The sequence below is a fragment of the Amia ocellicauda genome, chromosome 2, assembly GCF_036373705.1.
Source record: "Amia ocellicauda isolate fAmiCal2 chromosome 2, fAmiCal2.hap1, whole genome shotgun sequence".
Lineage (NCBI taxonomy): Eukaryota > Metazoa > Chordata > Actinopteri > Amiiformes > Amiidae > Amia > Amia ocellicauda.
Window position 1 is genome coordinate 54,438,751 of NC_089851.1, and position 24,617 is coordinate 54,463,367.

At 45.6% G+C, this 24,617-nt stretch overlaps 12 non-coding genes across 12 annotated transcripts; all 12 read right to left on the reverse strand.

Moving 5' to 3' along the window:
• Positions 1–6,976: 6,976 nt before the first annotated feature.
• trnap-agg (transfer RNA proline (anticodon AGG)) lies at positions 6,977–7,048 on the reverse strand. Its single transcript has one exon. It is a non-coding gene; the product is annotated as a tRNA-Pro (tRNA).
• A 1,695-nt stretch (positions 7,049–8,743) lies between these two features.
• On the reverse strand, positions 8,744–8,815 carry trnap-ugg (transfer RNA proline (anticodon UGG)). The gene has a single exon. It is a non-coding gene; the product is annotated as a tRNA-Pro (tRNA).
• A 506-nt stretch (positions 8,816–9,321) lies between these two features.
• Positions 9,322–9,393, reverse strand: trnap-agg (transfer RNA proline (anticodon AGG)). The gene has a single exon. It is a non-coding gene; the product is annotated as a tRNA-Pro (tRNA).
• Positions 9,394–11,088: 1,695 nt separating this feature from the next.
• On the reverse strand, positions 11,089–11,160 carry trnap-ugg (transfer RNA proline (anticodon UGG)). The gene has a single exon. It is a non-coding gene; the product is annotated as a tRNA-Pro (tRNA).
• A 506-nt stretch (positions 11,161–11,666) lies between these two features.
• On the reverse strand, positions 11,667–11,738 carry trnap-agg (transfer RNA proline (anticodon AGG)). The gene has a single exon. It is a non-coding gene; the product is annotated as a tRNA-Pro (tRNA).
• Positions 11,739–13,433: 1,695 nt separating this feature from the next.
• On the reverse strand, positions 13,434–13,505 carry trnap-ugg (transfer RNA proline (anticodon UGG)). Its single transcript has one exon. It is a non-coding gene; the product is annotated as a tRNA-Pro (tRNA).
• A 506-nt stretch (positions 13,506–14,011) lies between these two features.
• Positions 14,012–14,083, reverse strand: trnap-agg (transfer RNA proline (anticodon AGG)). The gene has a single exon. It is a non-coding gene; the product is annotated as a tRNA-Pro (tRNA).
• Positions 14,084–18,120: 4,037 nt separating this feature from the next.
• trnap-agg (transfer RNA proline (anticodon AGG)) lies at positions 18,121–18,192 on the reverse strand. The gene has a single exon. It is a non-coding gene; the product is annotated as a tRNA-Pro (tRNA).
• Positions 18,193–18,713: 521 nt separating this feature from the next.
• trnap-ugg (transfer RNA proline (anticodon UGG)) lies at positions 18,714–18,785 on the reverse strand. Its single transcript has one exon. It is a non-coding gene; the product is annotated as a tRNA-Pro (tRNA).
• Positions 18,786–19,291: 506 nt separating this feature from the next.
• Positions 19,292–19,363, reverse strand: trnap-agg (transfer RNA proline (anticodon AGG)). The gene has a single exon. It is a non-coding gene; the product is annotated as a tRNA-Pro (tRNA).
• A 521-nt stretch (positions 19,364–19,884) lies between these two features.
• On the reverse strand, positions 19,885–19,956 carry trnap-ugg (transfer RNA proline (anticodon UGG)). Its single transcript has one exon. It is a non-coding gene; the product is annotated as a tRNA-Pro (tRNA).
• Positions 19,957–20,462: 506 nt separating this feature from the next.
• On the reverse strand, positions 20,463–20,534 carry trnap-agg (transfer RNA proline (anticodon AGG)). Its single transcript has one exon. It is a non-coding gene; the product is annotated as a tRNA-Pro (tRNA).
• Positions 20,535–24,617: the final 4,083 nt, after the last annotated feature.

Genomic DNA, 24,617 nt, shown 5'->3' on the forward strand with positions numbered 1-24,617 from the left:
GTTGTTGAACTTTGAGAACTGACCCATTTCCACCAGGTCTGCCTGCCATTGCCAGTCAATGTCTTGTACCAGTGTCAAGTTCCTCTTAAACCTCACCCGCGCTGGTCTGTGCACTGTGTATGTATATTGATCCGATAACCATTGTGAAACATGTTCTCTTTTTATACGGTCACCCTTTGCTCTGGCACTTCTCAGCAGTGTATCGAGTCCTCCAAAACGACCGGCTTCTTTAGGCGTATAATAGATCTCTTTTAATCTCTCTTCATGGTTCATTTTCTCGTGATTAATGAATACACCCTTCAACTTAGTAACTTATACCAAATAGTAACACCCAGGTGGCTGAGTGCTTAAGGCATTGGACTTAAGATCTAATAGATGTATGTCTGTGTGGGTTGGAATTCCACTCTGGGTAAGTACTTTTTTGATCAAAACTTTATTTTGTTCTCTTTTTCTAATTTAATTTATTTTATTTTATACCACCCCAAAAACAATCATAAAATATATAACCTAAAATCATCACATGCACATCACTAAACACAGTTTAAAATACTTTTTTATTAAAACTTTATGTTGTTGTTCTCTTCTTATTTTAATGTATTTTATTTTGGTAACAACTTATCGTACCAAACCTAATCATAAAACATAACCTAACACAAATAATAATAAGTTTAAACTCTTAAACATTACACACACACACACACACACACACACACACATACACCATCAGGGTGAGATGGCGGCGAACACTTGTCAAGATGACCTGTGCCCTTTCCAAAATGCCTGTCATCCTAACAAGATGGAGGTCATCCAAACAAGATGGCTGCCATCCTAACAAGATCACGGTCATCCAAACAAGATGGCTGACAGGAGAGGGTCAAAGGGTAAAACCTGTATTCTTACAAGATGGCTGACTGGAGAGGATCAAAGGGTACAGGGTAAGGAGGAGCTTCCTGGCCCATTGGGCTTCTGGGTAAGGAGGGGCTTCATGGCCCGTGAGGCTTCTGGGTAAGGCGGGTTTCCCAGCCGATGGGGCTTCTGGGTAGGGGCGGGGCCACCTGTCACTTTGACATAAAGTACCATCATTACTACTCTGATGTTAGTACTTGAAATGTGTATTACCAAGCATTGATAAGTCACACAGTGTGGCAACAATCTTGGATTATGCCTCGATTTCTCATAAACCCTTATACTGGCTGATGTGTGCTTTGGTATACAGTATCTTTGGACTGTGTTCTACACATATCCTAAAAGACAATTCCTACATGAAGAAACATAGCAGTAATGAACAAAATATTTTGACTTACTGTACATTTTGTTCAATTTTAAGCCTGCAATAACACACTGTCACCACTGGTAGCAGCATATACCACAAACAGCACTGAGATAAAAAAAAATGAAGCGGCCATCTTGGGCATGTACATCGTAACAACAAAACACTATCAGTCACTTGCAACAGTATTAGAGTGGAAACTATTATTTTAAACACACAGACACTTCTGTCTGCAAATACAAATAGTGTAAATTGAGATGTGTTTAAATTAGGGATTATTTCAGATGTAGAGAAACCTTGAAGAGAAGCAAGAGAAAACAAATGTGAAACTAAAAAATTGGATTAAATGTGATTCACATGAAACATAAATACACATTATGTAAAATAAATACATGAAAATCAACAGTGGTACAAGAGCGGTGATGTTGCTGAATCTGTAGTGGTGGATTATTGCTTTCAACTGAACATCATTTCAAACTGAGATTGGCTGGATCCATGCATCAGTTCCTGGTTAAATAGTTAACGATGCAACACGGGGGCGATTTTGTGCTCTTCTCTCTCAGTGAAATCGTAACTTATGGTGACATGTTGTATACTGAACTGTGCAGAATCGCTGGCTCTATTCAATATAATTGAAAGGGCGAACATAAGACGTTTACTGTGCGAGCTACAATCGAATAAACGGACCTGCTCATTGAGGCGCTTGATATTAGTAATTGGACATATTTCCCGCTTTATGAAAAACATTGCTTTTACAAGCTGGAATTGTACACTGTAAAAAATGTTACATGCAATCTACTTTAAAAAATTATGGTAACATTATTACACATATTTTTTAAGGTTTAGTTTTTTTGCGAAATCTACCCGAATAAATTAAGTAAAATTTCCTAAATTATTTAGTCTATGGCACACAATGAATTTAATTTAATCTTTTTTATTGTATGTTTTCTCACAAATTAATCAAGTAAAATTTACTCATTTGTATTAATTAAAATGACTTAATTATAAAATGTACTGCCTTTTTCAAGTTAAGATAATAATGAATACAAAATGCAGTTTTTGTTGACAAACATGCTTTTATTGTCTTTTTGGACTGTAACCATAAATAACAAATATATATAAAATGTAAGCAGCAGTTTTAAGACATGAAAAAAAAAAGTTTACATTTCCCATGTCATTGAGAAACATCATTTTGTTACACAAAAACATGTGCATACAAATAACAACTTGTAGCAAAATGTATAAAACCATTTATACTAGCTAAAAGATTGTATGAACAACAATCATGTAGAACAGTATCAAACGCTCAATCAGTGCAGTTTTTTTTCCACCAGAACTTGATAATAATGCTTTGTCTCTCAATCTAAGACATGAGTTTGTTTTTAAGTGTTAGTAATTTGGGGGAAAACTTGCACACATCCAGTTCTAAGAAGAGCTTCTGAAAGGCCTCAAATGTGTGCCTCAGTTCTTTCGAGTAGGTGAGGTTTAGTGCATACGTCAGTCCAAGAAAAACAGCACAGGCTCTAGACAGATTTTCCAAGCCAGCCATGACTTGCACCCCCTCCAAGATGATGCTGACGTCCTCCTGATCATCCCTCTTGCAGATGGCAATTTTCATTATTTGCGGCAGGAGATCTTGCTGTACATCTGTATTGTCGCACTGTAAAACAACCATTAAATAAGTATTTTTATCTTGTCTGTCTCTCTATCATTATATATCTGTCCATAATTATAAAGTTTATTTGTGTACGGTTGTAAACAAACATTTTGAAACATTTTTCTTATAACAGCTTAAAATTCTAAATTTCTTTGTAAACACTAAAACAAAAAAATATGTTTCAGTGGACGGCACACACTGTCAAAATAACAAGCTCAAATATAGTTTCACCAATGACAGAGGGTGTATTCAGGGTAAAGAAAAAAAATACATTTGGTGACACCAGTGTAGGGGGGAAAACTGCAAATTAACCATGTTTACATGAGGAATATAGTGCATTCAGAATGTAAAACAGCCCCCACATTAATTCTAATTTTCAGTTTACTTATTCTGATTGTTGGGGTAAAGTTGTTTTCCCAATTATAAAGAATACCTTATCAATTATTTCTTCCTGTGTCTCGGAACTGCCCTGGGACATATGCAAAGAAAATTTCATTCAGGTTCGGGACTGCCCCGAACCACCTATGAAATATTGCTTGTAGATGTATAAAAGGCTGTGTGAAACTTTCAATAAACGAAGATAAACAAACTGACATTGTGTCAGTGACTTTATTTCCCGGGCCTGTCTCCTGCTGAGAGTCTAAACTGTTACTGGAAGCGCTCACTGGGGTGCCTGATTCACTGGGATCCGAAGGGTTGCTTCAACTGAAGCTTTGCACCTTAACACTGATGTTGATCCCAATCTGTAAATGTAACTGGTCCTACTTGCACCGCTCCAAGCAGAATTCGAACCAGCTTCACCGGCATTGGAGGTGGGTGCACTAACAAGGACGCTAAAGATCATAGCCTCTAGCATCAGTCACTGGGGCACCTCTTGAGGCCAAGTGGAGTGAGGTTTACTCACACAGCTCTTACTAGCTGCTCTCTGTTACATATAAATGAAATTACACTCTGCCTTACATCACGCCTTTTGGGTTTGAGGACTGAAAGATATAACCTACTTTTTTTTTTTTGGTTACACTATTTCGATGGTCCACTTTAGACATTCTACTAACTGTAAGTAACTACTCTCATTAGAGTATTAGTAGACTGCAAGTAAACTGTTAGGTTAGGGTTAATAGATTACGTTAACAAGTAGTTGCAAAGTTACTTATACTCAGTAGAATTTCTAAAGTGGACCACCAAAATAAAGTGTTACCTTTCTTAATATAGTGGCTGACAAAAGTCTTATTTGTGTTAAATATTTTCACAGTAGTTTTAGACAATTTAATTGTAAAAAAGTATTGTTCAGGTTCATCCCCTTGGAATTATAAGGTTCTATCTGACATTTTTGACAAAATTGAGTTATTCACATATTCTTATTCTGTGACAACTTATTTACATTATGTGACTTTTTTTTAAGTTGTGTACATTTTTGGACTTTTTATTTAGAAAACAAAAAGGTTCTGTCTACAAAGTTGAACTCAAACTTCGTACTATAAGGTTCTATTTGCGAGCCAATCAGCACTTATCTAATTCTATCTATCTATCTATCTATCTATCTATCTATCTATCTCTCTCTCTTTTGGCTATTCTTTCTCAAGCCAACATCAAACAAACCTTTCAATCCATACTGATCTCTAGAGAGAAAGACATTTTACCTGTCACACTTTTTGTGGAATATTGGATTTTGTTAATTTAAGACACCTGTTTCAACTCATCAGCTCGTCAGAATAGGCATCGACATGAGACAACTAAAATTGAACTAATTCTCTTAAGCCTTAAAATTGCAGAAATGTCCTTAAATAAAAGAGGAAAATGTATCTCTTGGTTCTATTAGTGAAATCTTCTCAATATTTTGTATCAAACACTAAACCACAATTTCATTAATAAAATGTACACATTATTTTTAATTATTACGTAAAAACAATTAGACCCATGATAAATTTTTTACAGTGTATAAAACATTGCATTTACAAGCCATAATTATATATAACGTGCACATCGGTAATCAATGTGACAACCAAATGAAACAGAAATTAAGCTACTAAATGAGGTTCGGATGATTACTGCGAATTGAAAAGCTGCAGCAGTTCTATGCTATACAAGTACACAAATGAGACTTGTAGAATAAAGTGTTTACTCATTTATTATGATACCAGAGCTATTTATATTATTAAACTAATTTAATTAAAAATGATATATTGAAATCAAATCAGGGTAGTTGACTTTTTGAGATTAATACTGGCTTGTACTTCAACATATTTGACCACAAGAGGGGGAACTTCAACATGAAAACTCTTCCGATTTTGTCAAAATTTGCTTTCATCTGATTTATATTATTAGGGGTAAAAAACTTGTAAAAAACACATTTTCTTTAAAGAAAACAAAACACACAGATGACAGTCTGATTTCCCATCAGCTATACAGGCAACAGTATCTGAGGTCGATAGCCCTCCCTTGTGCAGAGGAGCCCAGAAGCCAGCCTTCAAGAGCAAACGAACGAACACTTCGGTGACTGCAAAGTGGGGCCAAGTGGGCTCGTCCTGGAGTTGAACCCAGGGCCTCTCACACCCTCAGCAAGAATCATACCTCTCCTTTGGTGCAGCTCAGGAGTACACGTTCAGCAAAGGTCTCCATAACAAGCCGGCAAACCACATTTCGTCCTCCTCCTCCTCAACAACACACTACATGTCCTCCTCCTCCTCAACAACAACAACAACAACAACGAACTTGTAAAATACACATTTTCTTTAAAGAAAACAAAACACACAGATGACAGTCTGATTTCCCATCAGCTATACAGGCAACAGTATCTGAGGTTGAAAGACCTCCCTGGTGCAGAGGAGCACAGAAGCCAAGCATCGAGACAGAACAAACGAATGCTTCAGAGAATGCAAAGCGGGGCCAAGGGGGCTCGTCCGGGAGTTGAACCCGGGACCTCTCGCACCCTAAGCAAGAATCATACCCCTAGACCAACGAGCCAAGTTAACGTAGGTTGTCGCAGTTTCTGCTGGGCAAGCGCGTAACTGCTTTGGGGCAGACCGGGAGACCTACGCTCACTGACTGATAGCATGGACTGTAGCGCTGACGTGTCTTTCCAGAATGGTAACGCCATCCCCAGTGAGACAGCACTGAGAGCATGGTTCAGCAGGCCCGCAAACAACTGAAAAGAATGCCTCTCCTTTGGTGCAGCTCAGGAGTACACGTTCAGCAAAGGTCTCCATAACAAGCCGGCAAACCACATTTCGTCCTCCTCCTCCTCAACAACACACTACATGTCCTCCTCCTCCTCAACAACAACAACGAACTTGTAAAATACACATTTTCTTTAAAGAAAACAAAACACACAGATGACAGTCTGATTTCCCATCAGCTTTACAGGCAACAGTATCTGAGGTCGATAGCCCTCCCTTGTGCAGAGGAGCCCAGAAGCCAGCCTTCAAGAGCAAACGAACGAACACTTCGGTGACTGCAAAGTGGGACCAAGTGGGCTCGTCCTGGAGTTCAACCCAGGGCCTCTCACACCCTCAGCAAGAATCATACCCCTAGACCAACGAGCCAAGTTAACGGAGGGTGTCGCAGTTTCTGCTGGGCAAGCGCGTAACTGCTTTAGGGGCAGACCGGGAGACCTACGCTCACTGACTGATAGCATGGACTGTAGCGCTGACATGTCTTTCCAGAATGGTAACGCCATCCCCAGTGAGACAGCACTGAGAGCATGGTTCAGCAGGCCCGCAAACAACTGAAAAGAATGCCTCTCCTTTGGTGCAGCTCAGGAGTACACGTTCAGCAAAGGTCTCCATAACAAGCCGGCAAACCACATTTCGTCCTCCTCCTCCTCAACAACACACTACATGTCCTCCTCCTCCTCAACAACAACAACGAACTTGTAAAATACACATTTTCTTTAAAGAAAACAAAACACACAGATGACAGTCTGATTTCCCATCAGCTACACAGCCAACAGTATCTGAGGTTGAAAGACCTCCCTGGTGCAGAGGAGCCCAGAAGCCAAGCATCGAGAGAGAACAAACGAATGCTTCAGAGAATGCAAAGCAGGGCCAAGCGGGCTCGTCCGGGAGTTGAACCCGGGACCTCTCGCACCCTAAGCGAGAATCATACCCCTAGACCAACGAGCCAAGTTAACGGAGCGTGTCGCAGTTTCTGCTGGGCAAGCGCGTAACTGCTTTGGGGCAGACCGGGAGACCTACGCTCACTGACTGATAGCATGGACTGTAGCGCTGACGTATCTTTCCAGAATGGTAACGCCATCCCCAGTGAGACAGCACTGAGAGCATGGTTCAGCAGGCCCGCAAACAACTGAAAAGAATGCCTCTCCTTTGGTGCAGCTCAGGAGTACACGTTCAGCAAAGGTCTCCATAACAAGCCGGCAAACCACATTTCGTCCTCCTCCTCCTCAACAACACACTACATGTCCTCCTCCTCCTCCTCAACAACAACAACAACAACGAACTTGTAAAAAACACATTTTCTTTAAAGAAAACAAAACACACAGATGACAGTCTGATTTCCCATCAGCTTTACAGGCAACAGTATCTGAGGTCGATAGCCCTCCCTTGTGCAGAGGAGCCCAGAAGCCAGCCTTCAACAGCAAACGAACAAACACTTCGGTGACTGCAAAGTGGGGCCAAGTGGGCTCGTCCTGGAGTTGAACCCAGGGCCTCTCACACCCTCAGCAAGAATCATACCCCTAGACCAACGAGCCAAGTTAACGGAGGGTGTCGCAGTTTCTGCTGGGCAAGCGCGTAACTGCTTTGGGGCAGACCGGGAGACCTACGCTCACTGACTGATAGCATGGACTGTAGCGCTGACGTGTCTTTCCAGAATGGTAACGCCATCCCCAGTGAGACAGCACTGAGAGCATGGTTCAGCAGGCCCGCAAACAACTGAAAAGAATGCCTCTCCTTTGGTGCAGCTCAGGAGTACACGTTCAGCAAAGGTCTCCATAACAAGCCGGCAAACCACATTTCGTCCTCCTCCTCCTCAACAACACACTACATGTCCTCCACCTCCTCCTCAACAACAACAACAACAACAACGAACTTGTAAAAAACACATTTTCTTTAAAGAAAACAAAACACACAGATGACAGTCTGACTTCCCATCAGCTATACGGGCAACAGTATCTGAGGTCGATAGCCCTCCCTTGTGCAGAGGAGCCCAGAAGCCAGCCTTCAAGAGCAAACGAACAAACACTTCGGTGACTGCAAAGTGGGGCCAAGTGGGCTTGTCCTGGAGTTGAACCCAGGGCCTCTCACACCCTCAGCAAGAATCATACCCCTAGACCAACGAGCCAAGTTAACGGAGAGTGTCGCAGTTTCTGCTGGGCAAGCGCGTAACTGCTTTGGGGCAGACCGGGAGACCTACGCTCACTGACTGATAGCATGGACTGTAGCGCTGAAGTGTCTTTCCAGAACGGTAACCGTATCCCCAGTGAGACAGCACTGAGAGCATGGTTCAGCAGGCCCGCAAACAACTGAAAAGAATGCCTCTCCTTTGGTGCAGCTCAGGAGTACACGTTCAGCAAAGGTCTCCATAACAAGCCGGCAAACCACATTTCGTCCTCCTCCTCCTCAACAACACACTACATGTCCTCCTCCTCCTCCTCAACAACAACAACAACAACAACGAACTTGTAAAAAACACATTTTCTTTAAAGAAAACAAAACACACAGATGACAGTCTGATTTCCCATCAGCTTTACAGGCAACAGTATCTGAGGTCGATAGCCCTCCCTTGTGCAGAGGAGCCCAGAAGCCAGCCTTCAAGAGCAAACGAACAAACACTTCGGTGACTGCAAAGCAGGGCCAAGCGGGCTCGTCCGGGAGTTGAACCCGGGACCTCTCGCACCCAAAGCGAGAATCATACCCCTAGACCAACGAGCCAAGTTATCTGACAGTGTCACAGTTTCTGCTGGGCAAGCGCGTAACTGCTTTGGGGCAGACCGGGAGACCTACGCTCACTGACTGATAGCATGGACTGTAGCGCTGACGTGTCTTTCCAGAATGGTAACGCCATCCCCAGTGAGACAGCACTGAGAGCATGGTTCAGCAGGCCCGCAAACAACTGAAAAGAATGCCTCTCCTTTGGTGCAGCTCAGGAGTACACGTTCAGCAAAGGTCTCCATAACAAGCCGGCAAACCACATTTCGTCCTCCTCCTCCTCAACAACACACTACATGTCCTCCTCCTCCTCAACAACAACAACGAACTTGTAAAATACACATTTTCTTTAAAGAAAACAAAACACACAGATGACAGTCTGATTTCCCATCAGCTACACAGCCAACAGTATCTGAGGTTGAAAGACCTCCCTGGTGCAGAGGAGCCCAGAAGCCAAGCATCGAGAGAGAACAAACGAATGCTTCAGAGAATGCAAAGCAGGGCCAAGCAGGCTCGTCCGGGAGTTGAACCCGGGACCTCTCGCACCCTAAGCGAGAATCATACCCCTAGACCAACGAGCCAAGTTAACGGAGCGTGTCGCAGTTTCTGCTGGGCAAGCGCGTAACTGCTTTGGGGCAGACCGGGAGACCTACGCTCACTGACTGATAGCATGGACTGTAGCGCTGACGTATCTTTCCAGAATGGTAACGCCATCCCCAGTGAGACAGCACTGAGAGCATGGTTCAGCAGGCCCGCAAACAACTGAAAAGAATGCCTCTCCTTTGGTGCAGCTCAGGAGTACACGTTCAGCAAAGGTCTCCATAACAAGCCGGCAAACCACATTTCGTCCTCCTCCTCCTCAACAACACACTACATGTCCTCCTCCTCCTCCTCAACAACAACAACAACAACGAACTTGTAAAAAACACATTTTCTTTAAAGAAAACAAAACACACAGATGACAGTCTGATTTCCCATCAGCTTTACAGGCAACAGTATCTGAGGTCGATAGCCCTCCCTTGTGCAGAGGAGCCCAGAAGCCAGCCTTCAACAGCAAACGAACAAACACTTCGGTGACTGCAAAGTGGGGCCAAGTGGGCTCGTCCTGGAGTTGAACCCAGGGCCTCTCACACCCTCAGCAAGAATCATACCCCTAGACCAACGAGCCAAGTTAACGGAGGGTGTCGCAGTTTCTGCTGGGCAAGCGCGTAACTGCTTTGGGGCAGACCGGGAGACCTACGCTCACTGACTGATAGCATGGACTGTAGCGCTGACGTGTCTTTCCAGAATGGTAACGCCATCCCCAGTGAGACAGCACTGAGAGCATGGTTCAGCAGGCCCGCAAACAACTGAAAAGAATGCCTCTCCTTTGGTGCAGCTCAGGAGTACACGTTCAGCAAAGGTCTCCATAACAAGCCGGCAAACCACATTTCGTCCTCCTCCTCCTCAACAACACACTACATGTCCTCCACCTCCTCCTCAACAACAACAACAACAACAACGAACTTGTAAAAAACACATTTTCTTTAAAGAAAACAAAACACACAGATGACAGTCTGACTTCCCATCAGCTATACGGGCAACAGTATCTGAGGTCGATAGCCCTCCCTTGTGCAGAGGAGCCCAGAAGCCAGCCTTCAAGAGCAAACGAACAAACACTTCGGTGACTGCAAAGTGGGGCCAAGTGGGCTTGTCCTGGAGTTGAACCCAGGGCCTCTCACACCCTCAGCAAGAATCATACCCCTAGACCAACGAGCCAAGTTAACGGAGAGTGTCGCAGTTTCTGCTGGGCAAGCGCGTAACTGCTTTGGGGCAGACCGGGAGACCTACGCTCACTGACTGATAGCATGGACTGTAGCGCTGAAGTGTCTTTCCAGAACGGTAACCGTATCCCCAGTGAGACAGCACTGAGAGCATGGTTCAGCAGGCCCGCAAACAACTGAAAAGAATGCCTCTCCTTTGGTGCAGCTCAGGAGTACACGTTCAGCAAAGGTCTCCATAACAAGCCGGCAAACCACATTTCGTCCTCCTCCTCCTCAACAACACACTACATGTCCTCCTCCTCCTCCTCAACAACAACAACAACAACAACGAACTTGTAAAAAACACATTTTCTTTAAAGAAAACAAAACACACAGATGACAGTCTGATTTCCCATCAGCTTTACAGGCAACAGTATCTGAGGTCGATAGCCCTCCCTTGTGCAGAGGAGCCCAGAAGCCAGCCTTCAAGAGCAAACGAACAAACACTTCGGTGACTGCAAAGCAGGGCCAAGCGGGCTCGTCCGGGAGTTGAACCCGGGACCTCTCGCACCCAAAGCGAGAATCATACCCCTAGACCAACGAGCCAAGTTATCTGACAGTGTCACAGTTTCTGCTGGGCAAGCGCGTAACTGCTTTGGGGCAGACCGGGAGACCTACGCTCACTGACTGATAGCATGGACTGTAGCGCTGACGTGTCTTTCCAGAATGGTAACGCCATCCCCAGTGAGACAGCACTGAGAGCATGGTTCAGCAGGCCCGCAAACAACTGAAAAGAATGCCTCTCCTTTGGTGCAGCTCAGGAGTACACGTTCAGCAAAGGTCTCCATAACAAGCCGGCAAACCACATTTCGTCCTCCTCCTCCTCAACAACACACTACATGTCCTCCTCCTCCTCAACAACAACAACGAACTTGTAAAATACACATTTTCTTTAAAGAAAACAAAACACACAGATGACAGTCTGATTTCCCATCAGCTACACAGCCAACAGTATCTGAGGTTGAAAGACCTCCCTGGTGCAGAGGAGCCCAGAAGCCAAGCATCGAGAGAGAACAAACGAATGCTTCAGAGAATGCAAAGCAGGGCCAAGCGGGCTCGTCCGGGAGTTGAACCCGGGACCTCTCGCACCCTAAGCGAGAATCATACCCCTAGACCAACGAGCCAAGTTAACGGAGCGTGTCGCAGTTTCTGCTGGGCAAGCGCGTAACTGCTTTGGGGCAGACCGGGAGACCTACGCTCACTGACTGATAGCATGGACTGTAGCGCTGACGTATCTTTCCAGAATGGTAACGCCATCCCCAGTGAGACAGCACTGAGAGCATGGTTCAGCAGGCCCGCAAACAACTGAAAAGAATGCCTCTCCTTTGGTGCAGCTCAGGAGTACACGTTCAGCAAAGGTCTCCATAACAAGCCGGCAAACCACATTTCGTCCTCCTCCTCCTCAACAACACACTACATGTCCTCCTCCTCCTCCTCAACAACAACAACAACAACGAACTTGTAAAAAACACATTTTCTTTAAAGAAAACAAAACACACAGATGACAGTCTGATTTCCCATCAGCTTTACAGGCAACAGTATCTGAGGTCGATAGCCCTCCCTTGTGCAGAGGAGCCCAGAAGCCAGCCTTCAACAGCAAACGAACAAACACTTCGGTGACTGCAAAGTGGGGCCAAGTGGGCTCGTCCTGGAGTTGAACCCAGGGCCTCTCACACCCTCAGCAAGAATCATACCCCTAGACCAACGAGCCAAGTTAACGGAGGGTGTCGCAGTTTCTGCTGGGCAAGCGCGTAACTGCTTTGGGGCAGACCGGGAGACCTACGCTCACTGACTGATAGCATGGACTGTAGCGCTGACGTGTCTTTCCAGAATGGTAACGCCATCCCCAGTGAGACAGCACTGAGAGCATGGTTCAGCAGGCCCGCAAACAACTGAAAAGAATGCCTCTCCTTTGGTGCAGCTCAGGAGTACACGTTCAGCAAAGGTCTCCATAACAAGCCGGCAAACCACATTTCGTCCTCCTCCTCCTCAACAACACACTACATGTCCTCCACCTCCTCCTCAACAACAACAACAACAACAACGAACTTGTAAAAAACACATTTTCTTTAAAGAAAACAAAACACACAGATGACAGTCTGACTTCCCATCAGCTATACGGGCAACAGTATCTGAGGTCGATAGCCCTCCCTTGTGCAGAGGAGCCCAGAAGCCAGCCTTCAAGAGCAAACGAACAAACACTTCGGTGACTGCAAAGTGGGGCCAAGTGGGCTTGTCCTGGAGTTGAACCCAGGGCCTCTCACACCCTCAGCAAGAATCATACCCCTAGACCAACGAGCCAAGTTAACGGAGAGTGTCGCAGTTTCTGCTGGGCAAGCGCGTAACTGCTTTGGGGCAGACCGGGAGACCTACGCTCACTGACTGATAGCATGGACTGTAGCGCTGAAGTGTCTTTCCAGAACGGTAACCGTATCCCCAGTGAGACAGCACTGAGAGCATGGTTCAGCAGGCCCGCAAACAACTGAAAAGAATGCCTCTCCTTTGGTGCAGCTCAGGAGTACACGTTCAGCAAAGGTCTCCATAACAAGCCGGCAAACCACATTTCGTCCTCCTCCTCCTCAACAACACACTACATGTCCTCCTCCTCCTCCTCAACAACAACAACAACAACAACGAACTTGTAAAAAACACATTTTCTTTAAAGAAAACAAAACACACAGATGACAGTCTGATTTCCCATCAGCTTTACAGGCAACAGTATCTGAGGTCGATAGCCCTCCCTTGTGCAGAGGAGCCCAGAAGCCAGCCTTCAAGAGCAAACGAACAAACACTTCGGTGACTGCAAAGCAGGGCCAAGCGGGCTCGTCCGGGAGTTGAACCCGGGACCTCTCGCACCCAAAGCGAGAATCATACCCCTAGACCAACGAGCCAAGTTATCTGACAGTGTCACAGTTTCTGCTGGGCAAGCGCGTAACTGCTTTGGGGCAGACCGGGAGACCTACGCTCACTGACTGATAGCATGGACTGTAGCGCTGACGTGTCTTTCCAGAATGGTAACGCCATCCCCAGTGAGACAGCACTGAGAGCATGGTTCAGCAGGCCCGCAAACAACTGAAAAGAATGCCTCTCCTTTGGTGCAGCTCAGGAGTACACGTTCAGCAAAGGTCTCCATAACAAGCCGGCAAACCACATTTCGTCCTCCTCCTCCTCAACAACACACTACATGTCCTCCTCCTCCTCAACAACAACAACGAACTTGTAAAATACACATTTTCTTTAAAGAAAACAAAACACACAGATGACAGTCTGATTTCCCATCAGCTACACAGCCAACAGTATCTGAGGTTGAAAGACCTCCCTGGTGCAGAGGAGCCCAGAAGCCAAGCATCGAGAGAGAACAAACGAATGCTTCAGAGAATGCAAAGCAGGGCCAAGCGGGCTCGTCCGGGAGTTGAACCCGGGACCTCTCGCACCCTAAGCGAGAATCATACCCCTAGACCAACGAGCCAAGTTAACGGAGCGTGTCGCAGTTTCTGCTGGGCAAGCGCGTAACTGCTTTGGGGCAGACCGGGAGACCTACGCTCACTGACTGATAGCATGGACTGTAGCGCTGACGTATCTTTCCAGAATGGTAACGCCATCCCCAGTGAGACAGCACTGAGAGCATGGTTCAGCAGGCCCGCAAACAACTGAAAAGAATGCCTCTCCTTTGGTGCAGCTCAGGAGTACACGTTCAGCAAAGGTCTCCATAACAAGCCGGCAAACCACATTTCGTCCTCCTCCTCCTCAACAACACACTACATGTCCTCCACCTCCTCCTCAACAACAACAACAACAACAACGAACTTGTAAAAAACACATTTTCTTTAAAGAAAACAAAACACACAGATGACAGTCTGACTTCCCATCAGCTATACGGGCAACAGTATCTGAGGTCGATAGCCCTCCCTTGTGCAGAGGAGCCCAGAAGCCAGCCTTCAAGAGCAAACGAACAAACACTTCGGTGACTGCAAAGTGGGGCCAAGTGGGCTTGTCCTGGAGTTGAACCCAGGGCCTCTCACACCCTCAGCAAGAATCATACCCCTAGACCAACGAGCCAAGTTAACGGAGAGTGTCGCAGTTTCTGCTGGGCAAGCGCGTAACTGCTTTGGGGCAGACCGGGAGACCTACGCTCACTGACTGATAGCATGGACTGTAGCGCTGAAGTGTCTTTCCAGAACGGTAACCGTATCCCCAGTGAGACAGCACTGAGAGCATGGTTCAGCAGGCCCGCAAACAACTGAAAAGAATGCCTCTCCTTTGGTGCAGCTCAGGAGTACACGTTCAGCAAAGGTCTCCATAACAAGCCGGCAAACCACATTTCGTCCTCCTCCTCCTCAACAACACACTACATGTCCTCCTCCTCCTCCTCAACAACAACAACAACAACGAACTTGTAAAAAACACATTTTCTTTAAAGAAAACAAAACACACAGATGACAGTCTGATTTCCCATCAGCTTTACAGGCAACAGTATCTGAGGTCGATAGCCCTCCCTTGTGCAGAGGAGCCCAGAAGCCAGCCTTCAACAGCAAACGAACAAACACTTCGGTGACTGCAAAGTGGGGCCAAGTGGGCTCGTCCTGGAGTTGAACCCAGGGCCTCTCACACCCTCAGCAAGAATCATACCCCTAGACCAACGAGCCAAGTTAACGGAGGGTGTCGCAGTTTCTGCTGGGCAAGCGCGTAACTGCTTTGGGGCAGACCGGGAGACCTACGCTCACTGACTGATAGCATGGACTGTAGCGCTGACGTGTCTTTCCAGAATGGTAACGCCATCCCCAGTGAGACAGCACTGAGAGCATGGTTCAGCAGGCCCGCAAACAACTGAAAAGAATGCCTCTCCTTTGGTGCAGCTCAGGAGTACACGTTCAGCAAAGGTCTCCATAACAAGCCGGCAAACCACATTTCGTCCTCCTCCTCCTCAACAACACACTACATGTCCTCCACCTCCTCCTCAACAACAACAACAACAACAACGAACTTGTAAAAAACACATTTTCTTTAAAGAAAACAAAACACACAGATGACAGTCTGACTTCCCATCAGCTATACGGGCAACAGTATCTGAGGTCGATAGCCCTCCCTTGTGCAGAGGAGCCCAGAAGCCAGCCTTCAAGAGCAAACGAACAAACACTTCGGTGACTGCAAAGTGGGGCCAAGTGGGCTTGTCCTGGAGTTGAACCCAGGGCCTCTCACACCCTCAGCAAGAATCATACCCCTAGACCAACGAGCCAAGTTAACGGAGAGTGTCGCAGTTTCTGCTGGGCAAGCGCGTAACTGCTTTGGGGCAGACCGGGAGACCTACGCTCACTGACTGATAGCATGGACTGTAGCGCTGAAGTGTCTTTCCAGAACGGTAACCGTATCCCCAGTGAGACAGCACTGAGAGCATGGTTCAGCAGGCCCGCAAACAACTGAAAAGAATGCCTCTCCTTTGGTGCAGCTCAGGAGTACACGTTCAGCAAAGGTCTCCATAACAAGCCGGCAAACCACATTTCGTCCTCCTCCTCCTCAACAACACACTACATGTCCTCCTCCTCCTCCTCAACAACAACAACAACAACGAACTTGTAAAAAACACATTTTCTTTAAAGAAAACAAAACACACAGATGACAGTCTGATTTCCCATCAGCTTTACAGGCAACAGTATCTGAGGTCGATAGCCCTCCCTTGTGCAGAGGAGCCCAGAAGCCAGCCTTCAACAGCAAACGAACAAACACTTCGGTGACTGCAAAGTGGGGCCAAGTGGGCTCGTCCTGGAGTTGAACCCAGGGCCTCTCACACCCTCAGCAAGAATCATACCCCTAGACCAACGAGCCAAGTTAACGGAGGGTGTCGCAGTTTCTGCTGGGCAAGCGCGTAACTGCTTTGGGGCAGACCGGGAGACCTACGCTCACTGACTGATAGCATGGACTGTAGCGCTGACGTGTCTTTCCAGAATGGTAACGCCATCCCCAGTGAGACAGCACTGAGAGCATGGTTCAGCAGGCCCGCAAACAACTGAAAAGAATGCCTCTCCTTTGGTGCAGCTCAGGAGTACACGTTCAGCAAAGGTCTCCATAACAAGCCGGCAAACCACATTTCGTCCTCCTCCTCCTCAACAACACACTACATGTCCTCCACCTCCTCCTCAACAACAACAACAACAACAACGAACTTGTAAAAAACACATTTTCTTTAAAGAAAACAAAACACACAGATGACAGTCTGACTTCCCATCAGCTATACGGGCAACAGTATCTGAGGTCGATAGCCCTCCCTTGTGCAGAGGAGCCCAGAAGCCAGCCTTCAAGAGCAAACGAACAAACACTTCGGTGACTGCAAAGTGGGGCCAAGTGGGCTTGTCCTGGAGTTGAACCCAGGGCCTCTCACACCCTCAGCAAGAATCATACCCCTAGACCAACGAGCCAAGTTAACGGAGAGTGTCGCAGTTTCTGCTGGGCAAGCGCGTAACTGCTTTGGGGCAGACCGGGAGACCTACGCTCACTGACTGATAGCATGGACTGTAGCGCTGAAGTGTCTTTCCAGAACGGTAACCGTATCCCCAGTGAGACAGCACTGAGAGCATGGTTCAGCAGGCCCGCAAACAACTGAAAAGAATGCCTCTCCTTTGGTGCAGCTCAGGAGTACACGTTCAGCAAAGGTCTCCATAACAAGCCGGCAAACCACATTTCGTCCTCCTCCTCCTCAACAACACACTACATGTCCTCCTCCTCCTCCTCAACAACAACAACAACAACGAACTTGTAAAAAACACATTTTCTTTAAAGAAAACAAAACACACAGATGACAGTCTGATTTCCCATCAGCTTTACAGGCAACAGTATCTGAGGTCGATAGCCCTCCCTTGTGCAGAGGAGCCCAGAAGCCAGCCTTCAACAGCAAACGAACAAACACTTCGGTGACTGCAAAGTGGGGCCAAGTGGGCTCGTCCTGGAGTTGAACCCAGGGCCTCTCACACCCTCAGCAAGAATCATACCCCTAGACCAACGAGCCAAGTTAACGGAGGGTGTCGCAGTTTCTGCTGGGCAAGCGCGTAACTGCTTTGGGGCAGACCGGGAGACCTACGCTCACTGACTGATAGCATGGACTGTAGCGCTGACGTGTCTTTCCAGAATGGTAACGCCATCCCCAGTGAGACAGCACTGAGAGCATGGTTCAGCAGGCCCGCAAACAACTGAAAAGAATGCCTCTCCTTTGGTGCAGCTCAGGAGTACACGTTCAGCAAAGGTCTCCATAACAAGCCGGCAAACCACATTTCGTCCTCCTCCTCCTCAACAACACACTACATGTCCTCCTCCTCCTCAACAACAACAACGAACTTGTAAAATACACATTTTCTTTAAAGAAAACAAAACACACAGATGACAGTCTGATTTCCCATCAGCTACACAGCCAACAGTATCTGAGGTTGAAAGACCTCCCTGGTGCAGAGGAGCCCAGAAGCCAAGCATCGAGAGAGAACAAACGAATGCTTCAGAGAATGCAAAGCAGGGCCAAGCGGGCTCGTCCGGGAGTTGAACCCGGGACCTCTCGCACCCTAAGCGAGAATCATACCCCTAGACCAACGAGCCAAGTTAACGGAGCGTGTCGCAGTTTCTGCTGGGCAAGCGCGTAACTGCTTTGGGGCAGACCGGGAGACCTACGCTCACTGACTGATAGCATGGACTGTAGCGCTGACGTATCTTTCCAGAATGGTAACGCCATCCCCAGTGAGACAGCACTGAGAGCATGGTTCAGCAGGCCCGCAAACAACTGAAAAGAATGCCTCTCCTTTGGTGCAGCTCAGGAGTACACGTTCAGCAAAGGTCTCCATAACAAGCCGGCAAACCACATTTCGTCCTCCTCCTCCTCAACAACACACTACATGTCCTCCTCCTCCTCCTCAACAACAACAACAACAACAACAACGAACTTGTAAAAAACACATTTTCTTTAAAGAAAACAAAACACACAGATGACAGTCTGATTTCCCATCAGCTTTACAGGCAACAGTATCTGAGGTCGATAGCCCTCCCTTGTGCAGAGGAGCCCAGAAGCCAGCCTTCAAGAGCAAACGAACAAACACTTCGGTGACTGCAAAGCAGGGCCAAGCGGGCTCGTCCGGGAGTTGAACCCGGGACCTCTCGCACCCAAAGCGAGAATCATACCCCTAGACCAACGAGCCAAGTTATCTGACAGTGTCACAGTTTCTGCTGGGCAAGCGCGTAACTGCTTTGGGGCAGACCGGGAGACCTACGCTCACTGACTGATAGCATGGACTGTAGCGCTGACGTGTCTTTCCAGAATGGTAACGCCATCCCCAGTGAGACAGCACTGAGAGCATGGTTCAGCAGGCCCGCAAACAACTGAAAAGAATGCCTCTCCTTTGGTGCAGCTCAGGAGTACACGTTCAGCAAAGGTCTCCATAACAAGCCGGCAAACCACATTTCGTCCTCCTCCTCCTCAACAACACACTACATGTCCTCCTCCTCCTCAACAACAACAACGAACTTGTAAAATACACATTTTCTTTAAAGAAAACAAAACACACAGATGACAGTCTGATTTCCCATCAGCTACACAGCCAACAGTATCTGAGGTTGAAAGACCTCCCTGGTGCAGAGGAGCCCAGAAGCCAAGCATCGAGAGAGAACAAACGAATGCTTCAGAGAATGCAAAGCAGGGCCAAGCGGGCTCGTCCGGGAGTTGAACCCGGGACCTCTCGCACCCTAAGCGAGAATCATACCCCTAGACCAACGAGCCAAGTTAACGGAGCGTGTCGCAGTTTCTGCTGGGCAAGCGCGTAACTGCTTTGGGGCAGACCGGGAGACCTACGCTCACTGACTGATAGCATGGACTGTAGCGCTGACGTATCTTTCCAGAATGGTAACGCCATCCCCAGTGAGACAGCACTGAGAGCATGGTTCAGCAGGCCCGCAAACAACTGAAAAGAATGCCTCTCCTTTGGTGCAGCTCAGGAGTACACGTTCAGCAAAGGTCTCCATAACAAGCCGGCAAACCACATTTCGTCCTCCTCCTCCTCAACAACACACTACATGTCCTCCTCCTCCTCCTCAACAACAACAACAACAACAACAACGAACTTGTAAAAAACACATTTTCTTTAAAGAAAACAAAACACACAGATGACAGTCTGATTTCCCATCAGCTTTACAGGCAACAGTATCTGAGGTCGATAGCCCTCCCTTGTGCAGAGGAGCCCAGAAGCCAGCCTTCAAGAGCAAACGAACAAACACTTCGGTGACTGCAAAGTGGGGCCAAGTGGGCTCGTCCGGGAGTTGAACCCGGGACCTCTCGCACCCAAAGCGAGAATCATACCCCTAGACCAACGAGCCAAGTTATCTGACAGTGTCACAGTTTCTGCTGGGCAAGCGCGTAACTGCTTTGGGGCAGACCGGGAGACCTACGCTCACTGACTGATAGCATGGACTGTAGCGCTGACGTGTCTTTCCAGAATGGTAACGCCATCCCCAGTGAGACAGCACTGAGAGCATGGTTCAGCAGGCCCGCAAACAACTGAAAAGAATGCCTCTCCTTTGGTGCAGCTCAGGAGTACACGTTCAGCAAAGGTCTCCATAACAAGCCGGCAAACCACATTTCGTCCTCCTCCTCCTCAACAACACACTACATGTCCTCCTCCTCCTCAACAACAACAACGAACTTGTAAAATACACATTTTCTTTAAAGAAAACAAAACACACAGATGACAGTCTGATTTCCCATCAGCTACACAGCCAACAGTATCTGAGGTTGAAAGACCTCCCTGGTGCAGAGGAGCCCAGAAGCCAAGCATCGAGAGAGAACAAACGAATGCTTCAGAGAATGCAAAGCAGGGCCAAGCGGGCTCGTCCGGGAGTTGAACCCGGGACCTCTCGCACCCTAAGCGAGAATCATACCCCTAGACCAACGAGCCAAGTTAACGGAGCGTGTCGCAGTTTCTGCTGGGCAAGCGCGTAACTGCTTTGGGGCAGACCGGGAGACCTACGCTCACTGACTGATAGCATGGACTGTAGCGCTGACGTATCTTTCCAGAATGGTAACGCCATCCCCAGTGAGACAGCACTGAGAGCATGGTTCAGCAGGCCCGCAAACAACTGAAAAGAATGCCTCTCCTTTGGTGCAGCTCAGGAGTACGCGTTCAGCAAAGGTCTCCATAACAAGCCGGCAAACCACATTTCGTCCTCCTCCTCCTCAACAACACACTACATGTCCTCCTCCTCCTCCTCAACAACAACAACAACAACAACAACAACGAACTTGTAAAAAACACATTTTCTTTAAAGAAAACAAAACACACAGATGACAGTCTGATTTCCCATCAGCTTTACAGGCAACAGTATCTGAGGTCGATAGCCCTCCCTTGTGCAGAGGAGCCCAGAAGCCAGCCTTCAAGAGCAAACGAACAAACACTTCGGTGACTGCAAAGTGGGGCCAAGTGGGCTCGTCCTGGAGTTGAACCCAGGGCCTCTCGCACCCTAAGCGAGAATCATACCCCTAGACCAACGAGCCAAGTTAACGGAGGGTGTCGCAGTTTCTGCTGGGCAAGCGCGTAACTGCTTTGGGGCAGACCGGGAGACCTACGCTCACTGACTGATAGCATGGACTGTAGCGCTGAAGTGTCTTTCCAGAACGGTAACCGTATCCCCAGTGAGACAGCACTGAGAGCATGGTTCAGCAGGCCCGCAAACAACTGAAAAGAATGCCTCTCCTTTGGTGCAGCTCAGGAGTACACGTTCAGCAAAGGTCTCCATAACAAGCCGGCAAACCACATTTCGTCCTCCTCCTCCTCAACAACACACTACATGTCCTCCTCCTCCTCAACAACAACAACGAACTTGTAAAATACACATTTTCTTTAAAGAAAACAAAACACACAGATGACAGTCTGATTTCCCATCAGCTACACAGCCAACAGTATGTGAGGTTGAAAGACCTCCCTGGTGCAGAGGAGCCCAGAAGCCAAGCATCGAGAGAGAACAAACGAATGCTTCAGAGAATGCAAAGCGGGGCCAAGCGGGCTCGTCCTGGAGTTGAACCCAGGGCCTCTCACACCCTCAGCAAGAATCATACCCCTAGACCAACGAGCCAAGCTAATAGGCAATATTGCATGTTCTCCTGGGCAAGCACATAACTGCTTGAGGCAGACCCTCACCTGATCACCACATGTGGTTACACTTTAAGAAGGGGTGAGTTTAAGGTCATCGGTAACATCACAAAGGTTGGCAGCATTTTACATGAATATGTAAAGTTAAAAACACACACTACATGTAAATAAGCCATACTACTTGTTTAGTGTATGTAAGCTCGTTCTGTAATCATACATCATCCATACTAGTATTTAATAATTGAATTAACTATACACAAACTACTTGGTCAATTCACTCTTGTTACCGTGTAATTACAGTGCAAGTAAATTGTAATAATTGTAGCGTTGTATATTGGGCCATATTTTACATGTAACTATATATTTCATATTTGTCCAATTAATGTACATTTGTTTTTTTTGTTTTTTAGCTGGTACCAAAACATTGGACTCTGGAACTAAAAGGTCGGAAATTGGAAGAACTATTAATGACAAATGAATGACCGCTGATACAAGTAAATAGTGTTTACTCAAATCTAAAGTGAGACCTTTTTGAATGAATCTGTAATACATGCCCTAAACAGAATGAGAACATGGATCCATCATGCCTTGTTACCACTGTGCAGGCTGGTGGTGGTGGTGTAATGGTGTGGGGGATGTTTTCTTGGCACACTTTATGCCCCTTAGTGCCAATTGGGCATCGTTTAAATGCCACGGCCTACCTGAGCATTGTTTCTGACCATGTCCATCCCTTTATGACCACCATGTACCCATCCTCTGATGGCTACTTCCAGCAGGATAATGCACCATGTCACAAAGGTCGAATCATTTCAAATTGGTTTCTTGAACATGACAATGAGTTCACTGTACTAAACTGGCCCCCACAGTCACCAGATCTCAACCCAATAGAGCATCTTTGGGATGTGGTGGAAAGGGAGCTTCGTGCCCTGGATGTGCATCCCACAAATCTCCATCAACTGCAAGATGCTATCCTATCAATATGGGCCAACATTTCTAAAGAATGCTTTCAGCACCTTGTTGAATCAATGCCACGTAGAATTAAGGCAGTTCTGAAGGCAAAAGGGGGTCAAACACCAAGTGAGTACCAAGTGAAATCTATTAAAGTATTGAAGTATCCCAATGTTTTAAGTTACACTTCATGTATACATGTGTTTGGAAGTTTATCAAAATATATTCTACCAGTATATTTAGAATGCAACATTTTTGCAGTCTAATATATTCACAGTATACAATACATGCAATATGAGATTGTTGTGTATTTAGCAGTATACTAAATGTATATTATAAGGGGACATATATGTATGCATTTTTATATATTTAGTATAAAATACATGTGTAGATGTTACAGTATATTTGCATATAATTATAGATATATTAAAAACAAGTTTACATATAATTCTGAATATACTTAAGTTATATTAAGCAATATTTGTATTGTATAATATAGTGTATTTGACCATATTTCTGTATCAAGTGACAGTGCAATTGATATTTAAAAGAATATTTTCACCATATATTATAAAATGGTATGCACATTTATAAAACATATTAATACATTAAAATACATTTCATATTTCAGAATAATATATATTTTTAAATATTTTATTTTTGTAAGGGTATCTTCCATAAATGCAGTTTTACCAAACAAAGGAAAACCAGGAAAGGTTGGTGGAGGAGATTACGCAGTTTTGGCAGCCCATTCTGAAACCCACTGCAGAATATATTCTGGCAGGAGGTCTGATTAAAATACTGGAAAATCTTCAATCAAAGTCAAGAAATGTGTCAAAAGGCTTCCAGTTTCCTTTCCTGCCATGAGAAGTATGCTGATTTCAGAACCTCTATGAAGTAGATTCCTTATTTTTCAAAAAATAAGTAATGGTTATTTTTTTCATTGTTTCCTCAATATATTAATAATAAACTGTTTTATTTTTTTCTGCAAAATAAGTAAAGTTTACTTATTTATTTCTGGTTCCTGTTTTTTTTTTTTTTAAATAAGTAATGGTTATTTATTTTTATCTTTCTTGTTTATTACTTTTTCTGTGAATTCTGATTCTAGTAGTATGAAGAAATAAGTAATAGTTACTCATTCCTTATTTCTGTTTCCCTGTTTTTTCACAAAATAAGTAATGGTTATTTCAAAAATCCCTGTTTACAAATGTAAGGACTTATAGGACAACAGCATTACATACAGATAGATAACATACATTAGTTATTATGGTAACAAGTGTCCATTATAAACAATCTATTAACAAATTATTGATTATGTTATTGTTATATGATTATTACAAATTATAAATATATTAGACATTTTTATTTAAACATTTTTGCTATACTATGTAGTTTGCATGTTCTCCCCGTGTCCACGTGGGTTTCCTCCCACCGTCCAAAGACATGTGGGTTAGGTTAATTGGCTTCTCTAAATTGCCCTGTATGTGGGTGTGTCTGCGTGTGTGTGTGTGTGTGTGTGTGTGTTGCCCAGCGATGGACTGGGGTCCCGTCCTGGGTGTATTCCTGCCTTGTGCCCTTTGCCTGCCGGGATCAGTGCTCGGCGACCTTCGCCAGGATAACTGGTTTCAAAAATGGATGGATAATAGCAGCAATTAACTGGCATGGCAGTTAATGATAATAGATTGATATCGATGTGCAAATGTCATGTTATTATACCCTTTATTAAATATGTTATTAAATACCTTAAAACATATTATAGCAAAAAAGTTTAAAAATGTCTAATATATTTATAATTTGTAAAATTAATCATATAATAATAACATAACATGTTAATAGATTGTTTATAATGGACACTTAAAATAAAGCATTACCATTATTCTTAATACATGGATACAAGATAATCAACAACATGGGAGGGCTTGAGAATCTGCTATGGCTTTGTGC